This window comes from Monodelphis domestica, chromosome 1 (genome assembly GCF_027887165.1).
Source record: "Monodelphis domestica isolate mMonDom1 chromosome 1, mMonDom1.pri, whole genome shotgun sequence".
Classification (NCBI taxonomy): domain Eukaryota; kingdom Metazoa; phylum Chordata; class Mammalia; order Didelphimorphia; family Didelphidae; genus Monodelphis; species Monodelphis domestica.
The window spans coordinates 283,140,335-283,155,522 of record NC_077227.1 but is presented as its reverse complement, the minus strand read 5'-3'; the positions used below and the strand labels follow the sequence as shown (position 1 = coordinate 283,155,522).

The 15,188-nt window shown below is 38.0% G+C and overlaps 1 protein-coding gene and 1 long non-coding RNA gene across 3 annotated transcripts in view; one reads left to right on the top strand and one right to left on the bottom strand.

The window, feature by feature from the left end:
• The window catches only part of SUSD6 (sushi domain containing 6), a 112,850-nt gene that overhangs the window by 59,919 nt on the left and 37,743 nt on the right, over positions 1 to 15,188 (bottom strand). The window contains exon 2 of one of the 2 annotated variants that reach the window (XM_007473114.3): positions 657 to 727. The exons of the other annotated variant lie outside the window; for it this stretch is intronic. The gene's annotated coding sequence lies outside the window, so the exon portion shown is untranslated. The remainder of the gene's footprint in view (positions 1 to 656; positions 728 to 15,188) is intronic. 2 annotated transcript variants of the gene reach the window in all.
• Positions 1 to 15,188, top strand: part of LOC130456332 (uncharacterized) — a 125,133-nt gene that overhangs the window by 81,220 nt on the left and 28,725 nt on the right. The window lies entirely within an intron of this gene.

Genomic DNA, 15,188 nt, shown 5'->3' with positions numbered 1-15,188 from the left:
AAGCCTTGACCCAAGGTAATGAAAGTAGAGGACCACTGACAATACTTCAGCAGTATAGAAATAAGTGAGGTTGGGACCTAGGTAAAACAGGCATCTACTAGATGACCAGGTTATCTCCTCCTCTCCAAAGAATCATTTCAGGAGAGTTTTTCAGTAAACTGTCTTTTGGTCTTCCCAGCAATGGCCTCTGGGTATCCAAGAAGTTTCACCCTCAGTCCCTCTCCCACCAAGTGAACGGGTGGTACACTTTGTGCTGACTTCCATAATTATAAGAATTGCTCATTATATCTAATACCTCTATCAAAGAGATGTTGTGAAACTCAAATTAGAATCTTTATGTTTATAAAGTGCTTTGCAAACCTCCAAGTATTAGATAACTATTATTATTATTATAATCATAACCTAGATAATAAGAGTGGCTAAAAAGTACTTTTCCTGAAATGACAATATGACAAAAGGAAGAGCAAATTTATTCTCTTTGAGGAAAGCAGGCATCCATCTCCTGGAAAGCCTATCCTGGTATTTTTATATGAGAACTGCAACAAGCCCAAGAAACCCTAATTTCGTAATCAATCCATCATCACACTTGTGTAAGACTCTCTGTACAGTGTTCCTACTTTCCAAAAATAACAAACATATAATGACAAAAAACTTACATGTACATGTATTTAGGTGCATGCGTGGCTACCACCTTATCCTCTCTTTCACCTTGAAACTGTGGGAAGCCCTGGAAAGAAGAATGAAAGGAAATTAAAGGGTAGCTAACTAAAGAGAGGAGAAAAGGGGGGGGGAGCCCTAAGTGGTTGACTAAAATATGTTTATTAAAAGTAATATACCCAGATTTCTGAGATAATAGTTGCAGGAATGTTGGGAAACAAACAAACAAACAAAAAAAAACCTAGACTCAGTATAAGGAAATTTAAGTTCCAGTTCCAAGTCTGCCACTGTCATAGTGTGTAACTTTAAATTAATCATGCCACCTTTCAGGGCTATGGTTTCCTTATGTAAAATGAGTAGGTTTGTCTGCAACAGTTACAGGGCAAAGAACACTGTATTTAAAGAGAAAGATTTGAATTCTTTACCTATTGTACTACCTATATGACCTTGGTGAAATTACAACTCCTCTGAGCCTTCAGTTTATTCATTTATAAAATGGGGATTGGAGACAGGTAGAAGGAAATTGTCAGGAATTAAAGTTAACTTCCAGCTCTAAATACTACAAAATTTAAATACTATAGCATATGATGTTATAACTTATTTTTAAAATCCCCTCTGCCTAACTCTTATATTCTAGGATCCTCACCACTTCCTTCAACTCTATTAAATGTTACAGTCCTATTTTCCTGTGGGATCCTGGGCATTTTCACGTAATGCTCTGAGAGAGCTGAGGAAAAAGTATGAAAGAAAAAGCATTTACATGTATTTTGAGATTTCATGCATTTGCATGAAGTTATTAGTAACCTAGTTTTTATTTTCGTATTTGGCAACTGAGTGCATTTGTGGCTAGGGACAGTGGCTAGAGAAAAAAAAAACAGTGAGAGGCTCAATGTGAGCAAGTTTGTGGAGTAGTAGGTATCCTACCAAGCACTTGACTGGTCTTATTCGACCTTGTATAACTTGTACAACCCTACAGTTGTAAAGAGCTCTCTGGAAATTTGTTGCATATATTCATTATTTGCCTTTAAAACTCAAGTTTTGTGTTGCATTTATACCCCAAAGCATAGTGACAGTTCCTTTGGAGAGTGAAGTCAATGATATGACTTATCAAGAAAATAAAGGTATTAGATTTCAAGTTGTAGTGTTTGTAGCCTCTGTTAGCCACAAAAGATGACAGCTTTTAGTTATCATGGGAACCTGACCTTCAATTTCTCATAGGTTCACTGTATTAACATTTGTGTTTTTTATTTTTTCACCACTTTCTGTTAAAGTTATCCCAGTGGGGGGGTGGGGGGGTGGGGGAAGCAGCTGGGTAGCTCAGTGGATTGAGAGCCAGACCTAGAGAAGGGAGGTCCTAAGTTCAAATCTGGCTGCAGACACTTTCCCTGGGCAAATCACTTAACCCCCATTGCCTAGCCCTTACAACTCTTCTGCCTTGGAGCCAATACATATGCTTTCCTGACTACTCAAATCCTAGTCATTCTTTAATGCCCAACTTAAAGTTGCTTCTTGTCCATGAGAAAAGAAAGGGTTGTATAATGGAAAAATCACTGGATTTGGAGGTAGAAGACCTGCATTCAAACCCTGTTTTTGTCACTTCCTACTTGTGTGATCCTGGGCAAACCTCAGTTGCCTTTGCTACAAATCGCTAGAACTGGATTTAATCTCTTAAATCACTTCTAGTTAATCCTATGTCTTCCTAGACTAATTGAAACACAGATATCTTACCCTCTTTTGAATTCAAAACGCATAATGAATTTTTGTTGGTCTTATATTATTATTTCTACCTAGGAATATTTCCCAGAAAACACTTTGGGGGACCAGATTAACTTAGTTCTTTCTCTGATCCAAATCTGACCTCAGGTATTTACTAGTTGTGTGAACCTGGAAAAGTCACCTAACCTCTATTTGCCGTAATCCTATTAAAAGGAAATGGCAAACTACTCCAGTATTTTTGCCAAGAAAACCCCATGGATAGTATTGCCTGTGAGGTCATAATGCGTCAGACATAATTGAACAATTCAATAACTAAGGGGGATAAAAAAAGATTTTAATTCAAGCCCCACTGTCAACATGAAGAATTTGCTAACCTCCCCTGGTGCCAATTCCTTTCTCCCACCTTGAATTGGTTTTGTATATAACATATATATGTACATGTCACCCTTAATAGAATGTAAAACACTCCTTCAGGATAGAGATTATTTCACTTCTTTGTATCTCTAGTGCCTAGAGCAGTGCTAAAGTGGATCTATAAATGTTTATTAATTGACTTGGCTCCCAGAAAGGAATGTCCAAGTCTTATAATGTCCCCCTTACTATCAGAAAAAAGTCTGGGAACAGGGGTGAATGTAAATAGTTGCTAATAAGTTTAGAAAACAACTATGCTTTGGCTTAAAATACCTTACAGTGTTCCCTAAAGGAGGAATTGTTTGATTACTCTTCTCAGGGACACTTATCTTCACTGTTTTACTGGAGATATATTAAAATTTAAGGAAAACAAACATTTATAGAGTGCCATTTATGTGCATAGCACTGAGGGAGGGAAGTGTAATTCTTCAAAAGTAAAGCAGATGGAAGGGAAACAGTGAAGGTTTTGTGTTAAAGGATACCTGAATTTAAAAATGAAAACAAAAAAATCATTTCTCATTCTAGGATCTAGATCTTAGTTTGAAAGTATCCTTCAGTTGTATGGGAAAATATCACCTTTAGCTTAAAAAATATTAAGCTAAGGAAAATTTTCATCCCTTCCTGAACTTTGTTCAGCTAGGTGGTATTTTTATCTTCTGGTTCTTAGGCATTCAACCTGTGACAGGGAATCCTGACAATTTTAAACTAAATTAATAAAAAAACAAAATTCCAAACTTTCCTTATTAACTGAAACCTGTTAGTATAGAATGAGAAGATAATTTTTTAAGAATGGTCATATAGCAAGCATGACTCAAAAAAAAAAATATATGAGAAGTCATCCTGCCCCCAACCTACTCTTTTACAGAGGTAAGAGATCTATGTGTGGTACACTGCATATATTTTCAGACTCTTTTAATGTATTCCTCAGTTAAACATTCCCCCACTTTTTTTTCCTTTTTGGTCTTTAAAAAAGACCTTTAAAAAAAAAAAGGTCTTTAAAAAATACTTTTCCTAGGTTCAAATCTGGCCTCAGGCACTTCCCTAGCTATGTGACCCTGGGCAAGTCACTTAACCCCCATTGCCTAGCCCTTACCACTCTTCTTTCTGCCTTGGAACCAATACACAGTACTGATTCTAAGACGGAAGGTAAGGGTTTAAATAAAAATTTTATTTAAGAAAGAAAATTACATAGAGAATATGTTAAATTAACGTCAGTTTACCTTTATGTACACTTATATTACTCATCCATGAAATTAAATTATTTGATCTTCAAAACCAATCAACAAATATTTATAATGAGGCTACCTGGTGTCAGACATTCTTGGGTGCTAGAGATAAAAATAAAAGAAGAGAATAAACGATGACATAAAGGAACTTTGAGATGTAGAAGAAGCTAATGCTAAATCATCTCTATTTTCTTAATAAAGAATTAGATATGTCCTCATCTGAGAGGGAAGGGAAGTGGATTACTATGGCAGGGTTGGTGGAAAGAAGAGATGGTTTAGAACAGTTTCTGTGTGAAGTAAAATAGTGAATCTATTAGGAAGAAAGGATTCCAAAACGACTGTCTTACTGTGGAAAGAGTCCAGTTGATATTAGATAAAATAAATTTGTAGGGGACCCAGTCAGTTTGGTTTTATAATTTCCCCCAGTTCTATTAAGCAGTTTGTGAGTAGGAGTGGAGAATGCTAATGGTAGGAGTAATTCAAGGTTGTAGTTTAACTACTTTAAGTATAATCAGACCTGAAATGAACAGGACATCTGTTTCCTTACTATTTTCAATTAATTCCAAATAACTTGCTAACTTCTTGTCTTCTCCATCCAATTAACTGCCTCCTCAATCCCACCCCATCTTTGATTCTCTTTATCATTAACCCAGTAATATTACTCTCATTTTACAAAAAGGAAACCAAGGTTTAAGTGACATGCTACATGTTTTCTCACTCCTAGGTCTGTGTGCTTTGTTTTAGTTTTTTAACTATACTAAACTGTCTCTGGTGGAGCTGAAGGAGAATAGCTCATTTTCTCTACTTTTCATACCCTTATTCCCCATCCTATTTAAAGGTCTAAGCACAAGTTTCCCAGAAAGTAGCGGAATATTTGAGAATGTTTATTTACTGATCAAACCCCTAGAAAAAGGAGAGAAGAGTCAAGAGCCTAAAATGTTATTTATGAGTTGGAATTAATTTTAAATGCTCATAAAGGAAAACAGATCTTACTCATTTTAGAGGCTGAGTATCCAGATCATATATGTCTGTAGGAATGAAGAATTCAAGCTAGAAAGAAAGGCTTCAAGGTCTAGCACAAGCATCTCATTTAATAAAGGAGGAAGTTAAGCCAGAGAAAGGTTAAGTGAAATGCTCCAGTTCACACAGGTAATAAGTAGCAGAGTCAGTCTTCTGTTTGTACAAAATGATTTATAGCTGCTTTCTTTGTAGTGTCAAAGAATTGGAAACTAAAAGGATGTCCCTTGGTTGGGGAATGGCTGAACAAATTGTGTATGGGTGGTGATAGAATACTATTGTACTATAAGGGATAATGAATAGAATGATTTCAGAAAGAGCTGGAAAAACCTATGTGAACTGATGTAGACTGAAATAAGCAGAACCAGGAGATCATTATACATAGTAACTGCAATATTGTGGAACAATCAAATGTGATAAGACTTTGTTAACAGCAATATAATGATCCAGGACAATTCTGAGGACTTAAAAAGAATGCTATTCATCTTCAGAGAAGGAACTATTGGAGTAGAAATGCAGATGAAAACATACGATTTATCACTTGTTTATTTGGGTATATGTTTTGGGGGTATTGGTTCTTTAAGATTATTCACTTACAAAAATGAATAATATGGAAATGTTTTATGTGATATACATATAACTCAGATTGAATTACTTGTCAGCTCTGGGAGTGGGGGGAAAGAAGAGAGGGAGACAATATGGATCATATTACTTTGGAAAAGTTAGGTGGAAATTTGTTATTAAAATGAAAATTTTAATTAAAAAACACTTATGAACTTAGGTCTTCTGACTCCAAATTCAGGACTTGCCCAGTAGATCATGTTACTAAAAGGTCTTTTTGTGCCAGTCTACTTGACAGAATGACCTCAATATAGGTCCAAGATAACAAATATTGTCAAGGTAGAAAAATGTACTTTACTATGTAAAGGAATAGGAGAGATCAATGTAAGGTATGAATAAAGGACCTGACTCACTTTTTAGAAATGAAATTCAGTAGAGAAAGAGCTCATAAACAAGAGATAAAAAGAATGATAGAATAAGTTGATTACACAAAATTTAAAAGATTTTGCACAAACAAATCCAACTAAGCTAAGACTAGAAAATAAACAATTAACTGGAAAAAATCTTTGCTGCAAGTTTCTCTGGTAAGAAGGTCTCACTTTCAAGATATATAAGGAACTGTTTCATATTTCTAAGAATGAGAACTATTCTCCAATTGATAAATATTCAAAGGATATAAGCAATCCGTTTTCAAAGGAAGAAATCCAAGCCTTAGAAATGAAGAAAAGCTCCAAACCCTTAATTATTACAGAAACACAAAGCAATTCTAGAGTTGCAATTCACCCCCATCAGATTGGCAAAGATGATTTTTTTAAAAAAGTAACAATTGTTGGAAGGACTTCAGGAAAATAGGTACACCAACTCACTGTTGGTAGAGTTGACCGGGCTGGTCTGGTCATTCTGGAAAGCATTTTGGAACTGTGCTCCCAAAGTTAATAAACTGAGTGATCCTACTACTGGGCCCATCCCCTTTGAGCACAGCAAATAACTGGATGCTAAGAGGGTGTCCATCAATTGGGTAATGGCTGAACAAACCATAACATATGAATATAATGGCATATTATTGCTCTGTAGGATCTGTCCAAATGCACAGTTTCAAAGAAACCTGAGAAGGCTTCTATAAACTGATCCAGAAGGAAGTGAGAACCAAAGAACAATTTCTAGAGCAGCAGCAACATGGTAAAGAAAATCCATCTTGAAAAATTTAAGAACTCTGATCAATGTAATGACATACCATGATTCCAGAGGATATAATGAAGTATATTACCCACTCTTTAGTGAGATGAAATGGTCTTAAGGTACAGAACAAGACATACATTTTCAGACATGTGAATGTGGACATTGATTATTTATTATTGACTATGTATGCTTGCTGCAAAGATTTTTTTCCCTTTTTTTTCAAATGGGGAAGTATGGAGAAATAGGTATAGAAATGCCAAACATTTTTTTTAAAAGAGAAGGTAATTGAAATTTTTTTTTCTTTTAATGAACACAAAAGAAAGCCAGAAGCAATTACAGACATGCAGAATGGCTTTCATAATAAGTAACATGTTGAATTTATTATAATATTTAAAGGAAAAGGAAGCTACTTTTAAATAATAGATTCATAATTTCATGTATAATCTTTTTCTGTTCTACTCTGTAAATGGAAATGCCCATTTTATTTGATATTGCACTCAACATTTTTAAAAATATAATTAAGAGTAAAGAAATAAGGAAGTGAAATATACTTCATAAGATGTATCCAAATATGCATGGCATTCAACAGGGCTGGATCTCCTGACTCCATAGCATAACTACTTCTAGTAGTTAGCCCAGGGCTACTTTGTATCATTCAGGTAGGCAGGCATCAAGAGTCAAGTTTGTGTCCTGTGTATGATCCCATCTGCCCAGGTAAATGGTGAGGTTATTGGAGTATAGATCATTCATTAACTTAGAAAGCATTTAAATAACCACTACTTGCCAACCATATGGATAACCTATGTAACTTAAGGAAAATCAGTTGACTTTGCTAGGCCTGTTTCCTCATCTGTAAAATGCTATCTTCAGGGTCTCTTTCCAGCTCTAAATCTATTCAAGATCCTAACATCTAAAGGTAATTTGATATTGCTGATGGTTTAACCACGATTCCTTCAAGGCTCTCCTACATTCCAGAAGCCGGGGCTAACCCAAGAAAGCTGTTGCTATGTAAGCTAAGAATTCAGATGTTAAAAGTCACAATAAGGATGTATAATAAAGTCTACTAAAATTGTGTCACAGGCTTATTCAACTTGAGAAGAAAAAAGCTCAGAGACTCAAATGATGTCTTCTAACTTTCTCCAGGTGAATTTTTGATGAAAAGAATAAGAAAACAAAGTAGGGATCCATTGAGGTCTAACACATTTCCAGTCACTGTACTGCCACATAACCATTTGGTGTTTTCTGACCAAAAGGAAATTAATTTTGCCCCTGCTTTCTTTCTATATCTGCAATGATAGTCAAGATCCCCAAAAACTCCAGAACTCATAGTTGGATGTATCCCTGGTACCTCTGACACTTCTGCAGTGGGATCGTGCCTGTGATTTCATCAGTACAGGGGAACTCTCTAGATGCAGAACTGTACAACTCCTCTATAATTTATAGCCTTAATAAGAAGTTAAAGGGACTTGCCTAGGGTCACACACTCAGTGTCATGCTACAGGCTAGGCTTAAGTACAGGTCCAATGTTAAGACCAGTTCTTTATTCTGACAGCTTGCGTTTGCTTTGTATACAGCAGGCACTTAACACAGGACTTCATAGGATCTTAGGATATGATGAAGAATCAAAGAGGACAGTAATATTGTCTTCCCCCCTCCTCCCAATCACTTTATCTAGAACTGTTCTGATAACTTGTTCAAAGTCAAAAAGGAAATAAATAGGAGAGCTTGAATTTGAACCTAGAATTTTGTGACTTCATATCTAAGCCTCTTTTCATAACAGAGTCCAGACTTTTAGCCAAGTTATGTCACCAGAACCTGTGACCCTGAAAAAGGTTAACTTTGGTTAACCTTTTTGTCTTGGACACATTAGACAGCAAGGTAGTATGAATTTTAAAACTACTCCACCCTATTCACACCATACTTTAGAAGATCTGATTTAGCTATTTCCTGATTAGTAACAATGGAGATACTTGGTCTAACAGAATCAAGTCTTGGGAACTCTACATTTCTCCACCCTACTTAGTTTAACAAGGTCAGGAATGAGTGCACCATACTCAAGGATTAAGTATCTGAGAAAATGGCCTTCAACAGACATGTGCAGAAACAGCCAACAGACCCCTGGGCTGTCCTAAGTCAAGCTAAGCTAACATTGGTACAGATGAGACGCAGGAAAGTGACGTAAAACCGTCTATATAGGGGCATGCCAGTTCCTCTCTTTGGGCTCTTTTCCCAGAGAGGTGTCTCTGGCTGGCAGCATGCTAAACGTACCAACATCTTGGCATGGTGGCAACTATTTGTCTGGTGAGTTTGCCCTTGAGCTAATTCAGGTTCAGGCATCTTGGCTGAGCCCTCTTGGAGTTCAGGCTGATTCCTTCCTCTTTTACTCTCCAAAACCTTACCTTCTAGAGCCTCTAATCTTCCTACCAGGCACAAGCCAGGCAGGAGAAATCCTACACCCTTTCCTTCTCCCTTCTTCTTAAATTTCTTTCCATTATATTAATTAAATCACCATAAATTTCCAACTGACTTGGGTATTTTTTTATTTGGGATATCCATGGTGACCAAATAATTAATATAGTTTAGGTCACAACGCTAAAATTATCCTTTACAGTAGGCAGATGCTTGAGAAAAAATAGAGAAGGGAGGATTTTTTTTCACCAAGCAGGGAAATCAGGAGGCAAAAGCATGAAATCAGATTAAGTTTCAGGCCTCAGTTAACAAGGTGAGACTTTTTATTTTAAAACACTTACCTTCCATCTTGGAATCAATACTGAGTATTGGTTCCAAGGCAGAAAAGTGGTAACGGCTAGGCAATGGAGGTTAAGCGACTTGTTCAGGGTCACACAGCTAGGAAGTGTGTGTGAATTTATATAAATTATCTCCTTATTCCATTTGAAAATTCATTTTGATCAGTATCAGCCCCACCCTGGGCACCCAAGGCTACTATGGGAGGATGCTAAAAGTCTTGTGGCTCCCCTGGGAGACACTGGCCCTAAGTCCTACATAATTCCTGGTGACCAGAAGACTGGGTTCTGACCTGGACTAAGGTCAAGTCTATCCAACCAGAGAGATACAGAAGAAGTGTCATCATTGGCCTTATATGAAAGGGGACAGAGCAAGTACTCACTCTCTTTTCAGGCTAGAGATTATTGCAAATGGAGCTGAGTAGAGGTGGCATACAGATTAATTAGAAGCGATCAGATGATCGTGATCTTTCTCTCTAATTTGTACTAATAATTATAAATTCATACATATAGACTCCAGAGAATTCTAATTTGAGGTCAGAGTTGAATTCAGGACTTCTTGACAACTCCAGGACCAGTGCATCCACTGTGCTACCTACCTGCCCCTGAGCTTTATTTTTCTATTTACTGCTCTTTCTCTCATGGCTATTTCTCTTCTGTCCTCTGTCTCTCTCCCAGTATTAATCAATTATAGGCAACACAGGAGAAATTAATCCCAAACTCAACCTCCTGTTCTTTTATCCTCATCCTTCTTGACCCCACTCCAACCATGCCCATCTCTTCCATTATTCTCTTCTAGACATCTCAGGCTGGATGTCCTATGTTGATATCTTAATTCAACATGTCTAAAACTAAACTCATAATCATTTTCTTGAAATTGCCCCCTCTTCCTCATAAAAAGAACTCCATACCCTGACTGTTCAATTGTGTCTGACTTTTTGTGACCCAATCTGGGGTTTTCTTGGCAAAGATTCTGGCAGAGCCAGGTAGGGAGATGGGAGGTCCTGAGTTCAAATCTGGCCTCAGACACTTCCTAACTGTGTGGTCTTGGGCAAGTCACTTAACCTCAATTGCCTATTCCTTTCCACTCTTCTGCCTTGGAATCAATACTTAGTACTAATTCCAAGACAGAAAATAAGGGTTTAAAAAAATACTAAAATTGTTTGCTACTTCCTTTTCTCTAGCTATTTTACAGATGAGGATATTGAGGCAAAAAGAGTTAAATAACTTGACCAGGGTTATACAGCTATTAAGTGTTTGAGGGAAGATTTGAACTTAGGAGATGAGTCTTCCTCATTCTAGTTACTTCTTTGACATCCAGCTGCTCTATTCTCAAAGGCACAAATGGGTTATTTTATAGTAAGCATGATTTTGGCAGTCCCAAGATCTACCAACAGGCTGCATGTGACTCCTAGCCAAGCTGCTTGTGTTCCCTATAGATTCAAATCTCCTTGGTGCCTGTCATCTGACAGACTAATAAGAGTTTTCATTTCTCTAAACATATAACAGGTAAGTCTCTCAGAAAGAGAAGAAAAATGATTCTGATTTCTCAGAAATCACTGATTTTCAATTACTGATGGCCAGAGCAGAGTACAACCTTAGCTCTTAAATTTGTTCTTTACTGGGAACCTGAAATGACTTCAGCTGCTTATGGCCTTTGTCCTGGCACAAAGTATTGCCCAGTAATCCTGGCTGTAGCTTGCTTCTCAAGGTTCCAACGTGGCAAAAGTGGCTAACCAGGAAAAGGAAAAATAAAATCCTGGGCTATTTTAAAAAGAAGGCAGGATGTCCACATCACAAAGATCCCTAATATGGGTCTGTGGGGTTTGTGCTGGAAGGAAGATGGCTTTTGAAGACTGATGAACTCTTCTGATGAAAGAGGAAATTTGTGAAGTAGTACAGTGCCATGCTGGGATGCAAGTCTAAGCTATTGACAAAACCAGGAATACAATTAAGAGATTTCCCATCTTCATTCTCAGTAAGGTTAGGGTGACCTAACTGCAAACACTAGCATGTTTCAGTAGGGCTAAAACTGAAGGTCGGCATTTAAACCTTAGACTTAAGGAAGAGGGGAAGAGATATAAATATTAAGAACACACTATTTCTACTAGGTTTGTACCCCAAAGATATAATAAGGAAAAATACATATACAAGAATATTCATAGCTGTGCTCTTTGTGGTGGCAACAAATTGGAAAATGAGGGGATGCCCTTCAATTGGGGAATAGCTGAACAAATTGTGGTATATGTTGGTGATGGAATACTATTGTGCTCAAAGTAATAATAAAGTGGAGAACTGGAACACGGGAATTGGAACAACCTCCAGGAAGTGATGCAGAGCGAAAGGAGCAGAACCAGGAGAACATTGTACACAGAGACTGATACACTGTGGTACAATCATACATAATGTACTTCTCCATTAGTGGCAATGCAATGTTCCTGAACAACTTGGAGGGATCTATGAGAAAGAACACTATCCACATTCAGAGGAAAAACTGTGGGAGTAGAAACACAGAAGAAAAACAACTGCTTGATTACATGGGTCAAGGGGGATATGACTGGGGATATAGACTCTAAATTAACATCCTAGTGCAAACACCAACAACATGGAAATGGGTTCTGATCAAGGACACATGTAATACCCAATGGAATTACGTGTCAGCTATGGGAGGGGTGGGGGAAGGGGAGGAGGAATAGAAAATGATTTTTGTAACCAAGGAATAGTGTTTGAAATTGACCAAATTAAAAAAAACAATGCCAATAAATAGATAGATAGATGGATAGATAGATAGATAGATAGATAGATAGATAGATAGATAGATAGATAGATAAACAAAGGGGGGAAAAAAGAACACAGTATTTAAATTTCAGGAAATGTTTGCCTTTATCTCCTCTACTCTCCTAGTAACACCTCTTGTAAGCCAGGCAGGTAGCTGGTGTGGTCCCCAGAGCTCTGAATTTGGAGAAAGACTTAAGGTCAAGTCCTATCTCAAGTACTTTCTATCCCTCAAGGAACTTTTTTTTTTTAAACCTTACCTTCTATCTTAGAATCAATACTGTGTATTGGTTCCAAGGCAGAAGAGTGGTATAGGCAATGAGGGCTAAAAGTAACTTGCCTAGGTCCACATAACTAGAAAGTGTCTCAGGCCAGATTTGAATCCATGATCTCCAGTTTCTGTGCCTGGTTCTCAATCCACTGAGCTGCCTTGTTGCTCCCATGGAGCTTATTATGTTCACATAGAAGAGAAATGGACATAAATATTTATATACCCACTATATAGAGTAGATACAAGGTCATGTTAGAGGGCAATGCACTAGACACCGGGGTGGGGGTGGGGGACAAAAGACCTCTTAAAAATGGCAGCATTTGAGCTGAGTGTTAAAGAAACCCTGGAATTCTAAGTGGAGTTGAAGAGGGAGGGTGGACAAGGAGAAGTCAGGGCAAAGGCACTGAAATGGGAGATGGAGTGCATGGATAGGAAATGTATAAGAAAGACTGGGAAGTATCAAGGGGCCAGCCTGTGGAGAGCTTAAAATATTAAACAGAGAATTCTATATTTTATCCTAGGGGTGATAGAGTTTACTGGGTGTGTCTGAAAGGGTGATGATATAGCAGACTAATTCTTTGGGAAAAATCAGTCTGTTAGCTGTGTAAAAGATTGATTGGAATGGGGAGAGATATGGGACAGAGACCAATTAGGAAGCCATTATGAGAGTCCCTGTAGGAGGTCATGGACTTTGATGACTAGAACTCTTTTCTAAGTCTTGATGAGTCAGGGGCTTCAGCATCTGTCTATTGGTGGCAGTTGGTGTAGTGAGGGTCAGGAAGGTAGGCCCCTTCTCTACAAAAGCTATTCCCCTTGATGATAGCTTCAGGGGCAGAGCTAGAAGCAGGATCAGTGGTCTGAGAGAAAAGTGCTACTATTCCTGGGACTTTTGGGCTCAGGGATTTAGGCTAGCTCCACTGGGTCTTGAGAGATGATGGCAATCATTTGACTCACTGGACCCATGCTCACTGATACCTTTCCCTGAGGATATCTTGCTTTTTTTTTAGGACAATAGCAGGAATGGTAAGAACTGGAGAGGGCTTAAAAAAGGATGGGGGAAGACTTACATTGTTTATAGACAGCAGAGAAAACCAGTAAACAAGAAGAAAGAGAGGGGATGATAGTGAGACAATTTACTGGAAAAGATAGGATGGGATGGGTTTAAGGCTATGTAGAGGGTTGGTCTTGGCAAGGAAAAGGGCCACCTTTTCATAAAAGACTAGAGTGAAGGAGGAGAGGACAGGGAGGGGTATTTGCTACCAGTTTCATTGGCTCTCCTGACATGTGTCATCCTTCTCACCCCTTTGGGACCCCCGAATGTTTGTCAGGACCCCTTAGGATCCCCTGATAGTGAATGATGTCTGAAAAAAGGAAAATAGGGAGCTCAAGAGTAATGGTTTCAATTTTTTCAGTCAAATATGAGGCAAAGTACTCTACTGAGGAGACTGGAAGGGGAGGCATGGAAGGCCTGAGGAGAAAAAAGAAGGTTTGGAAAGATTGCTGCATTAAGTAGTATAGAGATCTTTTAGGAAGGAAGATTGCCTGGTTGTACTGAGGAGGACCCACATCAGACAATACAGATATAGTGGACACACACACTGTGAATACTACTTAGAATTCACAGTTTGTCTCTTGCTTTTACTAGCAAAAATGTGCAGTGTTGAAGAAAGAAATCATTAACCTTCAGAGTGTTATTTTCTATAGAAGAGAAATAAAAGAGATAGTTGTCTCCTCCCTTTCCACTTTCTTTCATGTACTATTTTCCACCTTCAGAAAGTAAGCTCCTTAAGGGTAGGGACTATCATTTTGTTTGTTTGTATTTGTATTCCTAGGCTTAGCTCAAGTTTCTAGTACTGGAAACTATTTAATAAAATGCTTGCTGCCTTGAATAAGTCTTACAAATGCCAAAACAAAATTCTTTCTTTCTAGTCCCCCTTCCCCTAAAAAACACACAAGCAAGTACTTCCCCATAAGCTGGAGAGCAATCACAAAGCATTTATGAAGTGCCTCCTATGCTGGGCACCAAGGTAGCTCAGAGATACAAATATGAAAGAGGTCAAGCATTCCAATTATGGAGGCCAGCCTTGGCAAAGGTGCAGAGGATGGAAGAGCATGCACAGGTAATAGCAAGGAGGCTGGTCTGACCAGAGTACAGAATATATAGAAGAGTGGTGTGTAATCAGCTCAAAGAGACAGGCTGGATCCAGATTGCAAAAGGATTTTCAATGCCAAACACAAGAATTTGTATTTTATCTGAACAGCAATGGGGCATGCTTCTGGAACAGGGGAGTGACATGGTCAAGCCTACACTTGGAAACCGGTTTGTGTCTGGATCTGTGAAATGTAGGGCCAAGAGAGACAGGAATTAAACCCATTTGCTAATATTGATACATAGAATCCTCAGTTCCAGTGCTTTCCAGTTTTAGAGCCCTCAAAACAATCTTAATCTATAGAAATCTTTTATATGTTTTCAAGGATGCCATCACCTTGATACTGCATTAATATTCAGGTAATAAGATTGGCTGGCATTGTAGTTGTGAATTCTGAAACCAAGTCCACACAAAAGACATTCAGGCTGGATATGAGAGAGCCTGAAAAGTGTTAGACTGACTTACTCATCTAGTGGCTGAA